The sequence below is a fragment of the Carassius carassius genome, chromosome 3 (genome assembly GCF_963082965.1).
Source record: "Carassius carassius chromosome 3, fCarCar2.1, whole genome shotgun sequence".
Classification (NCBI taxonomy): domain Eukaryota; kingdom Metazoa; phylum Chordata; class Actinopteri; order Cypriniformes; family Cyprinidae; genus Carassius; species Carassius carassius.
In genome coordinates this window covers 33149957-33163618 of record NC_081757.1, presented here as the reverse complement: position 1 = coordinate 33163618, position 13662 = coordinate 33149957, and the positions used below count along the sequence as shown (strand labels likewise).

Sequence of the window (13662 nt, the reverse complement as noted above, 5' to 3'; positions counted from 1 at the left end):
GTGTATTTGACCCTCTTGGCCTTCCATACACATTAGATATAATGAAGAGAGACGTGAAAAAAGGACATCGCGTTGTTTTGATATGGATTACTTTATCACAGAATATTTGTTCGGCAGCACTTGTTTAGTTTAAAAGTAGACATGTCAAGCTTTCTATAGATATCTCTCTCATGTCTCTTCGTTGAGTATTCATGGAGTTACAGTTCATTTTAATGACGTGTTTGTAAATGAAGATCAGCGCAGACAAAGGCTGCAGACAGCACACCTTGTTTGTTATCTTTATTTTATAAGTGCACAAAGTTTTGTTATTATGTTAGTATCCAAAAAAAAGTAGACCCTTTACAGATTCGATTGATGTATTGCCCTTATCTGTACGATTAAAACTGAAGGTGTAATTTTCGGGTAAATCAGGATAAAATGACTCAAAACGCGTATATGCGTTAATCGACTCCAGAGGGTTTTAAAAGGCTGTCGTGACTTTTTTTTCCTTCCAGTATTCATAATCTGTATCACGCTGTCAAATTAGATTTCATTTTGCACACATAAACAGTTCAAAAACACCTGAAATCTGCTCTTGTTGTGTTCTAATGGGTGGATTAGTGCATTCGCTGTGATATTATTTTTGGAAGCTCCTAAAAAATATAAAAATGCTTTTATTCTGAGCTCGTAGTGATAAATGGGCTCCCTGCTAACACACGACGTAACGGTTACGTAACGGTTACGTAACGTATTGGTAATTTTTGGTAATTCCATGACTTACCAATTGACAACGTAACTATGACGTCGCATGCACGTAATTGTATTGAACGTCCCAGATAGGTCCTCTATTCGTAATATATTGGTAACTTCATGACTTACTGGCAACGTAACTACAACGTCGTATGCACGTAATTTTAATTACCATAATTTTTGTACATTCTTTATATGCTCCCTGAGTATAGTGCTATTTATAAAGTGTAATTAAACTTCAGACACACGATTAAACGTTCCTTAAAGATAAAATGTGTTTCTTTTCACCAAGTCAGAATATGGACATGCTTTTAATATATAGTGACGTGGCATACAGCGCGCGCGCTTCCACAACTGACGCACCCACACTCACAATATTGACAAGAAAGGAAATACATTTTTCGGAGTTGTGAAACTTTCTATTTCGTAAGGAGTTGTGAACGTGAAATAATGACAGACTGGCTACACCATCTCATCTGCCGCAGATACAATAACGTTATCAGGAGGACAGCACGTTTGTTTGAAGTACTTTTCACTTCAACTGTGTCTGACAGGAGAATTGGCTTTTCCGAGGTGATTCTTACAATTTATAATAAATAAAGAGGTTGATTAAAATGTATAAAACAAAAGTCTTGATCTCCGTAAAGACGCTTAAACCCTTTTTTAATATTATTGTTTTTATTAGCCTACTAGCCGTTGAGAGTTACCATGGCAACCGCGGACACATCAGCTGCTGGAGAGGAGAGGACTCGTCTGACAGTTTCTCTGTTTCTCGTCAGTTATACCAAAGAAAAGTTCAACAACTGCGACAGATTGGTTAAGAAACATATGTTAATATTATCCACAGTCTACTTTAAGTACTTTTGTTAACATTTATACCTCTGTGATTATGGCATCTTAATTATCTGATATGTCTGCTAGCAAATATTATGCTAGCTTAGAAGCATAAGTATAACATAATAGATTTGAGCTCTTATTAATGAACGTTTGGGCTTTTAATCACATCTTATGTGTAAAGGAGCGGTTTTGATAGCTTTGTAAACGTTTTTGATGATAATATGTCAAAAGATAATTGGAAGTAAGCTAATTAATTAAAACTAAAAGTCTGCACTGTAGAGTCTATCAGTGACGTCACTCGCGGTCTAAATTTGGCTGACACTATTTCAAACCAGATTTTCAAACACGTTTTGATTTTTCATTGTAAACAAATATTGATTAAAATTGTACTGTGATTTCAGGAGTGTCTTAAAAACCCTCTAAAACAGAGGGGAAGTTCCAAGAAAATTTCTAATGGGAGCTGCTGACAGAGATAGAAAACACAGGTGATCCGAGGAAGCTTATTAAATAACTTAATATTTATTTTACACAACATATCATTATGCATCTGTAACATCAAAAAATGTGAATACTGGTATTTTAAGATTTATATGTATGTTTTCCATTTTGCTATTTTTCTTTTCTGCATTTCCCCTATTCTCTAGTTTGTTTATTTCTAATAAGGAGCTGGAGGCTGTGGAGAAGCAGATCCGTGACCTCGTAGAGAAGCAGGCCCAGCTGAGAGAGTGGAGAGCTGTGCTGGAAACATTCAGGGGTTGACGCTCATAAGTCCAGGGTAAGTAAACAGCTAACCCTACTACCACCTCTACTCTGTGTGGTTCTCAAGACAAACTTGGTGCACCCAGGACGCGATCTTCCCAGATGTCCACAGCGTAAGACATGAGCCAGGACCTGGGCGATGACCTCTCTCCTTCCAACGCCTCCGGTCTTCAGGATCTCCACCTGCAGGAGCTCCACTTCGCGAGACAGAACACGACACTGTTATCATCTGAGAGGGTTAACGACACCACGCTGCGGCAGACGGAGACACTGAAGAGGGACTTCAGGAGCCTGATCGAGACGGTTCGCAGCACGACACCCGCGGCGACGATCATTGTGTCAGGACCACTGCCCACGTATCGACGAGGACACGAAAGGTTCAGTAGACTTGTTGCTTTAAATGAATGGTTGTTGTCATGGTGTAAAGAACAGAAACTGCTATTTGTTAATAACTGGAATCTTTTCTGGGAGCGTCCTAGGCTGTTTCGCGCTGATGGCCTGCACCCCAGCAGAGTCGGAGCGGAGCTGCTCTCTGACAACATCTCCAGGACACTTCGCTCCATGTGACTAGTAAGACAATTCTCAAATAACTATTATGATGAGTTTTGTTCTACATACTCAGATAGAAGTACTTGTGCTGTCCAATCAATAAAGATTGTGTTTGTTCCAGTGTTAATTTTGACAGGCATTTTTGATTTAGCATTAGTCTAAACTCCACCAAACTACTGTTATAAGCATGAGCCCCGTCAGACTGGTAGTGGCTGAGGTGTTGCAACAATATATAGTGATATTCTCAATGTTACCCAGAAAACAGGATACAGGTTTAACTCATTCGAAATACTTCAGCTTAATGTTACACTGTCAGACATGCAAAAGAAATCTAATTTATCTCTTGCTCTGGCTACTAGGGGTGTGACGAGACACTTATCCCACGAGACGAGACGAGACACGAGACTGGGTTCATGAGAGCGAGACGAGATTTTTTTTTTTTTTTTAAAGAAATCCTCAATGATTTTTTTTTAGCATTATTGACACTGTTTTCCTAATGAATGTTGTTCAGTTGCTTTGACGCAATGTATTTTGTTTAAAGCGATATATAAATAAAGGTGACTTTGACTTTGAATGATAAAATAAATATTTCATTTCATTTCATTCATCTCCTTTTTCGTAGTACATACATTTTCACATCAATTTATTAAAAGTAAAAAAAAAAAAAAAAATGTTTAGGGCCCTATGAAATGTTTCATTTTTTCCCCAGCATATTATTTTTTATTATTATTGTTAACAAATTCTGTATTTTAGCATGTCTAACTATTTGAATGCATAACACAACTTAATTTATTGATTTTATTTTTTCTTAAAGGTAGCCTTACTGATATAGATATCATACCTCAAAGCGTTGTTACTGACCACTTCCTTGTATCGTGCATGCTGCATATTACTGATATTAACTATATTTCCAAAATGAGCATTATGAATGTAAGAGCCTTACATTACATTTATAACAATCATTGTTAATGTTTGAATTGTATTTCAGGGCAGTTTGTGAAGACAGATAATCAAGAGAAGTCAGTTCCAGATCCACCTTCCACACCAGACCTCTCTCTCACGAGGATTGCTGTCTACTAGCATATTGTGTTCTCTTCAGACTTCGGGGGATGCAGATATTACTCAGGGACATGAACACTTGAATATTGCAAGATTAGAGAAAGTAAGAATTACTTAAGATTTTAGAATTTATTGTTAATTGCTTAAACATATATACATATATATATATTTTTAGATATATTTTTTGTGGCAGTGTGAACTGGCCATAATGCTGTATGATAGGTGTGAGATTCATTAAACTTGATTTGCTATAATACATCTGTTCATAAGCTATTGCATATTATTTTCAATGAATTATTTGTAGTGGTTTGGTTAAGGGTGTGATTAGCTGACGTATTATTTGTGGGAGCTTCTGATTAGTTGATGAATGTGTGCATTGTAAATGCTAATATTTAAATGCAATGTACGGAGTGCCTACTAAGACTTGCATGTTGGTGCATAATGTTTTGACCCTGGATGCTTACAGAAGGGTATAGATATTTAAATATATGGAAATGTATTTATTGTTAATATATCTCAATCTATGTGCTTCTGTATGGGCTGAATGCTTTCAATCATATTTCGCTGTATATCATATGTTTTTATTAATAATCTGGGTGTATTACTGTTCATATTTGCTTGTTAATAAATTAACTGAATTCATTTCGAGTATGTAATCATCATTCACAGCTGCTGAAACAGCCTTTAAATTAGTTTGGGCATATGAGGACATAAATTAGGTTCAAGTACTGCATGTCCGCCCATAGAATAATTATAAAAAACGTAACTAATTACGTCGCCACGACGAAAGTTTGGTCACCAGATTACGTTGCAGTTACGTAACAGTTACGTATTTGTGTTAGCTGGGCTGGCTGATGAAGCGCTCATTTCTCTCTCGTCTTTCTCTCTGTTCTTTGGCCAGAGACATAATTTATTAATGAGATCTGACCCGGTAATAATAACATATGTTGGTTTAGCTTGTCAGTGTGAATGAAATGTGTATTTATTTGTCCGATCTCGCCCTGAAACGCGGCTGTCATGTGACTTTTTTTTTTCCTTAAAACATACACGGCTCAAAAAACCCTGGATTTTGCTCTTGTTGTGTTCTAATGGATGGATTGTGTGCATTCGGAGTAATATTGTATTTTAAGAAGCTCTTTAAAAAATATATAAATGACTTTACCATGTTGTGCAGCGCCGATCAATCTATGTGACCTTCAGTCTGACAGAGAAAATCTCACAAGCACATATAAACACTCATTTCCATGTGTGTAATATATTCTTCTAATTGTTTTGTGACGTTTCGCTGGAGTGTTTTAATGTGAAAGGCTGTAAATTCTCTATGTGGACTTCAAGTGTTCAGAGAAATACATCGCGAGCTCGCGGCCAGTTCTGAAGCTGGAGAGCTGGATGTTATTTTCACCTAAGACAAAAAGATCACACAAGCACTCATTTTGATCTCTATAATATATTCTTCTAATTGTTTTAATTTAAAAGGCTGTCGTGACTTTTTTTCCTTCCAGTATTCATAAGCTTTATCGCGCTGTCAAATGGGCTGGCTGATGAAGCGCTCATTACTCTCTCGTCTTTCTCTCAGTTCTTTGGCCAGAGACATAATTTATTAATGAGATCTGACCCGATAATAATAACTTGTCAGTGTGAATGAAATGTGTATTTATTTGTCCGATCTCGCCCCGAAACGTGGCTGTCATGTGACTTTTTTTTCCTTTGCGATGTCAAATATTGCATTTTGCACACATACACGGCTCAAACACCCCTGGATTTTGCTTTTGCACATCAATCGATGTGACGTTCAGCTCAGCCTGACAGAGAAAATCTCACAAGCACATATAAACACTCATTTTCATGTGTATAGTATATTCTTCTAATTGTTTTGTGCCGTTTCGCTGCAGTGTTTTAATGTGAAAGGCTGTAAATCCTCTATGTGGACTTCAAGTGTTCAGAGAAATACATCGCGAGCTCGCGGCCAGTTGGCTGCTGCGAATATCATGTTATTACTTTAAACAGTTCAGAAACATCTGAATTTAGCTCTTGGTGTGTTCTAACATGTGGATTGCGTGCAATCGCCGTTTTAAAAGGTCTTAAATAAGAATAAATTCGCTCGTTGTGAACTCCGTGGCGACAATGCCTCCAGCAGCTTACCAGCAGTGATTCTTCTCTCGTCTTTCTGACTGCTCTCTGCCCAGAAATAAATTATTAATGAGCCCTAACCCCTGTACTAATCAGATATGTTGGTTTAGCTTGTCAGTTTGAGGGAAATTGTATTATTTACTTGTATTTTTAACCGGTTTAAAAGTGAAACGAAACCCGACTCCTCCCCTTAATCTCTCCCGGGTATTGCAACTGTAGGGGCGCAATTTTTATCAGACAATGTAAGTCTATGGGTAAACTATTTTTACATTAAAAATTAATTAAAAAAAAACTTTAAGTCTGATCAGTCTGAAAAGATATTGCAACAAGCACTGCTCTATCCCGCAGGTGTCTGCCGAGTTTGGGGCTTGTGGCTTTAAAGCCCTAGGAGGAGAAGCGTTTAGAATTTAGTCCCAGAAAAATAATAATAATAAAAAGAAGAAGTTTAAATAGCATAACAGTATGTTGGCTTGTTGCCAAGCCAACATAACTAGAATTAAAAGTTAGTGAACAAACTTGGCCATCTTGGCCATGGGGCAAAAGAGCCACAGTACTTGTGTGCCCAACATTCTTGAGTTGCCCCGCTGCAAAAAAAATAAATAATAATAACATAAAAAAATACACCTGCAACAGTCATTTTCCATGGTCCCTTGCTGTTTTCCTTTTTAATAAAAAGCCTAGGCTATGATAACAGCTAGGACAAGGTTGTCTAGCTGAATGCGAAATAAGTCATGAAAAAACTATAATCTCCTAAATACCATTCAATTTGATCTTATTTTAATAGTACTGACAAAATATTTAAGTTATCACACAGTACTGAAAAATTAAAGAAGGGACACTACATATAGTATACTTCGGCGAGTCAAGAGCTAAACAAAAAGTCCTGTTTCATTACAAAATACTGTACCTTTTATAAACTTTATACTATCACCACAAAATTTTAATTAATTTCATAAAACTGAAACTTAAATATATTATTTCTATAGGCTATACAAAAAAGAAAAGAAAAAAGACTAAATAATAAGGCTGAACAAGCTGATCTATAGCATGTTAAATGGTGGTTGCCTGTCTATGAATGGTACACCCCTCTAAGCTCACAGAAGTGGTTTGACCGAAGTCCTCAGCAGCCAATGACATTGACCCGTTCAAACTGATTTTTAATGCGTACTTCACGTGTATTTCACGTGTATTTCACGTGTATTTAACATGTATTTAACATGTGAAATACACGTTAAATACGCGTTGATTTTTCACGTGTAAACAACACGTATTTAACTCGTTAAATACGTGTTGTTTACACGTGAAATACACGGATTTAACGTGTTGTTGACGCGTTAAAATTCACGAGTATTTGACCCTCTTGGCCTTCCATATTTGACCCTCTTAGCTTTCCATACACATTTGATATAATGAAGGGAGACGTGAAAAAAGGACATCGCGTTGTTTTGATATGGATTACTTTATCACAGAATATTTGTTTGGCAGCACTTGTTTAGTTTAAAAGTAGACATGTCAAGCTTTCTATAGATATATCTCTCATGTCTCTTCGTTGAGTATTCATGGAGTTACAGTTCATTTTAATGACGTGTTTGTAAATGAAGATCAGCGCAGACAAAGGCTGCAGACAGCACACCTTGTTTGTTATCTTTATTTTATAAGTGCACAAAGTTTTGTTGTTATTATGTTTGTATCCAAAAAAAGTAGACCCTTTACAGATTCGATTGATGTATTGCTCTTATCTGTACGATTAAAACTGAAGGTGTAATTTAAGTAATTTTCGGGTATATCAGGAGAAAATGAATCAAAACGCGTATATGCGTTAATCGACTCCAGAGGGTTTTAAAAGGCTGTCGTGACTTTTTTTCCTTCCAGTATTCATAAGCTGTATCACACTGTCAAATTATATTTCATTTTTTCACACATGAAATCTGCTCTTGTTGTGTTCTAATGGGTGGATTAGTGCATTCGCTGTGATATTATTTTTGGAAGCTCTTAAAAAATATAAAAATGCTTTTATTCTGAGCGTAGTGATAACTGGGCTGGCTGATGAAGCGCTCATTTCTCTCTCGTCTTTCTCTCTGTTCATTGGCCAGAGACATAATTTATTAATGAGATCTGACCCGGTAATAATAACATATGTTGGTTTAACTTGTCAGTGTGAATGAAATGTGTATTTATTTGTCCGATCTCGCCCCGAAACGCGGCTGTCATGTGACTTTTTTTTTTTTTCGCGATGTCAAATATTGCATTTTGCACACATACACGGCTCAAAAAACCCTGGATTTTGCTCTTGTTGTGTTCTAATGGGTGGATTGTGTGCATTCGGAGTAATATTGTATTTTAAGAAGCTCTTAAAAATATATATAAATGACTTTACCATGTTGTGCAGCGCCGATCAATCTATGTGACTTTCTGTCGGGTATTTCGACAAATTTTGTATTTATTTGCTGTCGGTACATAAGCAAGAAGACTTTTCTCTGCTTGCTCCCTGAACACCAGAACACCGCGGTGCTGAATTGAGCTCTTTCGCTTTTCGCTCTTTTTTTCCTGTTTATTTAAACTGCGATTTGTATTTGTTCGTTCAGGTGCAGGAGGACGTGAACGTCCTGAAGGAGAGCTCGGTTTAGTGTTGCTGTTCATGAGACGCGGCTCTCTCGTGCAGACCGAACACAGCGCGAGTCACCAGCTGCTCAGTTCAGCTTTCCCGCATCGCGGGGCTGAAGCCAACTTTATGTGTTGAATGCTCGGAGCACGTTATAAAACGTATTCTTAAAATACACATCTCTGTTTTAATAAATGCTCATATTAAATCATAGCATAACACATAAGTAGGTACAAAAATAATCAGTGATGCATGTGACCATTTTGGTCGCAGTGTAGTTCACTGCTTTGTTGTGCAGCGCCGATCATTCACTGCAGTCAAGCCAGCCGCGCTTTGAAAATACACGTTCAAGCCAGCCGCACTTTTTTTTCGATTGCGCGTGTAATCATGCACTTACGGTACGGGTGCTGAGAGCAGTCAAACTGCATGAAAAGAAGCTGTCGTACACAGGTTTCCTTTTATACTTTTGATTATTTTAAATAATTTGAAAATTTTCTTACAGAGAACTGGCCTTAAATGAAAAGATCACTACTTAATTTTTGTATATAAACGTTTGTATTGTACATTAATTATTAGAAATCGTTTATTAATGATTATAAATGATAAGATTAATGATTTTCATTCATTGTTTTCTTATTTAATGTTTAAGTGTGTATATATATATATATATATATATATATATATATATATATATATATATATATATATATATATATATATATATATATACATATGTATATATATACATGTATGTTTGTGTTTAACAAAATAAAATTCATCCTAGCAATTGCACTGTCCCAGTTTCCTACATACATAAGTGTTCCTTTATATGTTAGCTAATTCTTTCAAATCATATGTATTCAGAGTGACCCTGACTTTCACTGTATTCATTTTCAAGGCATTTTACTGTATAGTTTTTGAAAAAACCAAAAGCAAACTCACCCAAAACATTAAACTCAATTGTTGCACTTGCCCCTTTTCCCATTTTCCATCATTCATAAAAAACGTTCCTTTATAGGTTTGCTCATTATTTTAAGTCATGTGTATTCAGAGTGACCCTGATTATCACTGCATTAATTTTCAAGGCATTTTACTGTATAGTTTTGGAAAAAACTAAAAGAAAACACCCAAAACAGCAAACTCAATTGTTGCACTTGCACTTTTTCCCATTTTCCAACATTCATAAAAAGGGTTCCTGTATAGGTTTGCTCATGCTTCCAAGTCATATGTATTCAGAGTGACCCTGAATATAGCTGTATTAATTTTCAATGCCTTTTACTGTATAGTTCTTGAGAAAACAAAAAGCAAAATCACCCAAAACATCAATCTCAGTTGTTGCACTTGCACTTATTCCCATTTTCCAACAATCATAAAAAACGTTCCTTTATAGGTTTGCTCATTCTTTTAAGTCATATGTATTTTGCGTGACCCTGATTATCACTGTATTAATTGTCAAGGCATTTTACTGTATAGTTTTGGAAAAAACTAAATGAAAACTCACCCAAAACATTAAACTCAATTGTTGCACTTGCACTTTTTACCATTTTCCAACATTCATAAAAAACATTAATTTATAGGTTTGCTCATTCTTTTAAGTCATATGTATCCGGAGTGACCCTGACTATCTCTGTATTAATGTTCAAGGCATTTTACTGTATAGTTTTTGAAAAAACTAAAAGCAAACTCACCCAAAACATCAATCTCAATTGTTGCACTTGCACTTTTTCCCATATTCCAACATTCATAAAAAGGGTTCCTTTATAGGTTTGCTCATGCTTCCAAGTCATATGTATTCAGCGTGACACTGACTATCGCTGTATTAATTTTCAAGGCATTTTACTGTATAGTTTTTGAAAAAACCAAAAGCAAACTCACCCAAAACATTAAACTCAATTTTTGCACTTGCACCTTTTCCCATATTCCATCATTCATAAAAAACGTTCCTTTATAGGTTTGCTCATTCTTTTAAGTCATATGTATTTTGCGTGACCCTGATTATCACTGTATTAATTGTCAAGGCATTTTACTGTATAGTTTTTGAAAAAACCAAAAGCAAACTCACCCAAAACAACAATTTCAGTTGTTGCACTTGCACTTTTTCCCATTTTCCAACATTCATAAAAAGGGTTTCTTTACAGGTTTGCTCATACTTTCAAGTCATATGTATTTTGCGTGACCCTGACTATCTCTGTATTAATTTTCAAGGCATTTTACTATATAGTTTTGGAAAAAACTAAAAGCAAACTCACCCAAAACATCGATCTCAGTTGTTGCACTAGCACTTATTCCCATTTTCCAACATTAATAAAAAGGGTTCCTGTATAGGTTTGCTCATTATTTTGAGTCATATGTATTCGGAGTGACCCTGACTATCTCTGTATTAATTTTCAAGGCATTTTACTGTATAATTTTTTAAAAAACAAAAAGCAAACTCACCCAAAACATCGAACTCAATTGTTGCAATTGCACACTTTCCCATTTTCCAACATTCATAAAAAGGGTTCCTTCATAGGTTTGCTCATGCTTTCAAGTCATATGTATTTGGCGTGACCCTGATTATCACTGTATTAATTGTCAAGGCATTTTACTGTATAGTTTTCGAAAAACTAAAAGCAAACTCACCCGAAACATCAAACTCAATTGTTGCACTTGCACTCTTTCCCATTTTCCAACATTCATAAAAAACGTTCCTTTATAGTTTTGCTCATTTTTTTTAGTCATATGCATTCAGAGTGACCCTGACTACCACTGTATTAATTTTCAAGGCATTTTACTGTATAGTTCTTGAGAAAACAAAAAGCAAACTCACCCAAAACAGCAAACTCAATTGTTGCACTTGCACTCTTTCCCATTTTCCAACACTTAAAGAACTCAGGATAGCCACCTCTCATTATAGTGAAACAAGCTAGAGAGGCGCTACATGATATTTGTGCAATTTTAATTTACTAAATTTACCGAAATCAGTGAAAACAGCAGCGAGACACGGAGCGTGCAGCTGTTGTCGATCGCTGTGTTTCCATGGCAACTCCCTTCGCTCCAGTGTTTGAATGAACGCTACTCCCATGTTCAGCGCACGCTCATTAAAACACGCAGAATATACTTAAATACGCAACCCCCGATTCAGCCCATTACAAAATCTACTTGTGTGTGTGCATACTCTGAGACTTATCTAATAGTTTACTTGACCCTCTCACACTTGCACTCTCTATTTGTTTTCTCACCGCTTCAGACTTTAACGGAGCCTATAATATTCCGTGGCAGACGAATAACCCACGAGGCTATATAAAATAATGAAGAAAAATACATTTAGTTACTCTATTTCTTTCTCTGAGTGCACTCGCAGATCTCCGATTCCTCTGATCAAGTTTCAACGTAGATCCGACGTTATGATTTCGATCAGATGCGTCGGCTGTGTCGGTTGATGAGTCAACGTGATTTCGATGTTGAATCGATGCTTTATTTTCCACTAAATGACGTTCTGATGTTCCGACCAAATAGTGAACGTTGATTCATCGAAATTTGATCGACGACCGATACTGACCTTTACAACCAAAAATCGACGTTGAATCAACGTCTGCTTGCTAACCCGTTCTGTGGCAGAGCCTAGATTGTGCTTTCTTCTGTGTAGATCATCGGATCTCAAAGTGGTGACTTTCACTTTTCATTCTTTAAGTGGATGTAAATCGGTCATAACATAATCAGAGGTGTCAAGTAACGAAGTAAAGATGCTTCGTTACTTAAGTAGAAATTTGGGGTATCTATACTTTACTTTAGTAATTATTTTTCAGATGACTTTTTACTTCTACTCCATTTTCACACAAGTATACTTTCTACTCCTTACATTTTAAAAAATAGCTTCGTTACTGCTATTTCATTTCGGCTTGTTTTCATTCCGGCTTGTCATCATTCAAAAACAACAAAAAAACCAAGCAAAAAAAAAAAATCCTATCCAGCTATCGCGCCATCCAGAAGGAGTGAAATTGATTGTGGTTGGATGAGAAGCACACCATTCCGACACCCTATTGGTCTGTAAGTGATCCATCGCACCTGCACACGACATCACATCACATCACACTCCAGCAAGGACATAGCCAGTTTTAGTTTCGTTTATCAAAAAATATATTTCTTAAAATTAGGGTTGGGTATGGAACCGGTATCTGATCGCCTCAGAGTCAATCCCCTTATATTTCATATTACACCAGCGTCAGACCGGTCTCCTACCCATCTTTCAGCGTGCTCTTCAATCCTCAGACCGCGGCCGAGCAGCGCAAGCGCACACACAAACAGAGGACACAAGGTATGTGTTTATCGATAGATTGTTAGAATATCCATATCTGTGCAGTTCTTTGTCATAAATACAGTTTACAAAAGGTCACAGGCAGTCGGTTTCTCATCTACTGTAAAGTTTTCGCTTGTCACCGCTCATCACACCACACCGCTGTTTCCTCCAGAGACAATCTAGCCCTTAACACATATGAACGAACACATACTTTAACTAGATAAAAATGTTTGTCAAGACAAACTTTAAGTTGGCTTGAGAAAGCCTGACCAGAAGGTTTGAAAATGTGAAAAGTTTAAAGTTTAAAAAGATTTAAAAGTTTGAAAAGTTTAAGTTTAAAAAAGAAAGTGGTTAACATATTGCTAGCATTACAAGCAAGTGACATGTCATTAGCATGATTAGCAAAGTTGTTAGCATGTTGCTAGCATGATTAGCAAGTGACTAGCATGTAGTTAGCATGATTAGCAAGGTATCTAGCATGTCACTAGCATGATTAGCAAGTGACTAGCATGACGCCAGCATGATTAGGAAGTCACTAGCATGTTTCTAGCATGATTAGCATGTTGCAAGCATGTTGTTTGCATGTTGCTAGCATGATTAGCATGAGACTAGCATGTTGCTAGCATGATTTTAGCATGATAAGCATGTTGTTAGTATGTTTCTAGGATGACTAGCATGCGACTAACATGATTTTACCATTATTAGCATGTTGCTAGCA

General features: G+C 36.4%; 2 long non-coding RNA genes across 3 annotated transcripts; both read left to right on the top strand.

Moving 5' to 3' along the window:
• The first annotated feature begins 1650 nt into the window (after positions 1-1650).
• On the top strand, positions 1651-4277 carry LOC132124954 (uncharacterized). 2 transcript variants are annotated; one of them, XR_009426819.1, is made up of 3 exons: positions 1651-2051; positions 2211-2341; positions 3863-4277. It is a non-coding gene; the product is annotated as an uncharacterized LOC132124954 (long non-coding RNA). The 2 variants fall into 2 exon arrangements; XR_009426820.1 differs by lacking the exon at positions 3863-4277 and adding an exon at positions 2438-2554.
• On the top strand, positions 2935-3338 carry LOC132114970 (uncharacterized). The gene is made up of 2 exons (XR_009425384.1): positions 2935-3146; positions 3234-3338. It is a non-coding gene; the product is annotated as an uncharacterized LOC132114970 (long non-coding RNA).
• Positions 4278-13662: the final 9385 nt, after the last annotated feature.